Below are 1194 nucleotides of genomic sequence, written 5' to 3'. Positions count from 1 at the left end.
CAGATTTCTAGAAAAATAGAAACTGTTTACTGCTATCCTTGAAATCAATATATACATATTAATTTCAGAGTACTGTCATCCATTAGGAAGACTCATGACAGTGAGGATAAACTAAAACACTGTAAAACACAACTGGCTTAAAAACCACAGAAACATGGACAGACAAAAAAGATCATTCAAAATTAAAAAAACTTTTTCTCTTCATGTGGGGACAAGCTAAAACTCCCATTATTGCTTAGGTAATTCCTGAATTCTCTCATCTTGTACAGGCATTAAAAATATTTTAGGTAATAATTGTATGAATAGATATTTATACAATTTATAATTTTTTATTATTTACTCTATAGTTTCATTTAAGCTTTATGTTATATGCTAGTTATAATTTAAATATCAACTAACAGGTCTCAAGATGTGGCTCAGTAGTTAAGAGCACTGGCTGCTGTTGCAGAAGATGGGCTGGCTTCGAAGCACCCATATGTTGGCTAACAACTGTGTGTACCTTCAATTCTAGGGCATCCAACATCCACCTCTGGCCTCCGCAGGCATTTCACACATATGACTCAAGTACATATATGCAGACATGAATGTAAAATAGGAATAAATTATTTGGTTAACTTAAAAATAAATTAAAAGAGAACATAAAATTTTATTTAGATTGAAAATAATACTTACAATATTCCAGTTCAGCCCTGTGCAGTTAGAATCTAGGCCAATCTAGAAATCTTTGGACCCTATCTTTCTTTAACCCCTGTTCTATAATGTCATTTTTTACATAAATTGAAAGCCTGTTATGTCACAGTCACTCCAGAGTCTGTCTTTGTCCTCCAATCAGGCCATACCCTGTTGAAACTGTTTCTAGGACAGAGAGTTGATGAAGCTTAATGTGGCCCTGCGGTCTCCCTCGCCCTTACAGCTCCAAAACAATCAAGAGAGTTTTTCTTTTAAAATGTCCTGTTAAAACCAGGCACAGTGGCACATGCCTTTAATCTAAGCACTCGAGAGGGTGAGGCAGATGAATCTCTGTGAGATCATGGCAAGCCTGAGCTATTAGCAAGTATCAGAGCAGCTGGGACTACAGCAGGACCCTGTCTCAAAAAGGCAAAAACATATAAATTAAGAAAGAAAGAAAGAAAGAAAGAAAGAAAGAAAGAAAGAAAGAAAGAAAGAAAGAAAGAAAGAAAGAAAGAAAGAAAG

The sequence above is a fragment of the Nannospalax galili genome, unplaced genomic scaffold (assembly GCF_000622305.1).
Source record: "Nannospalax galili isolate Female #2095 unplaced genomic scaffold, S.galili_v1.0 scaffold2536, whole genome shotgun sequence".
NCBI lineage: Eukaryota > Metazoa > Chordata > Mammalia > Rodentia > Spalacidae > Nannospalax > Nannospalax galili.
This window is presented reverse-complemented; position numbering follows the sequence as displayed.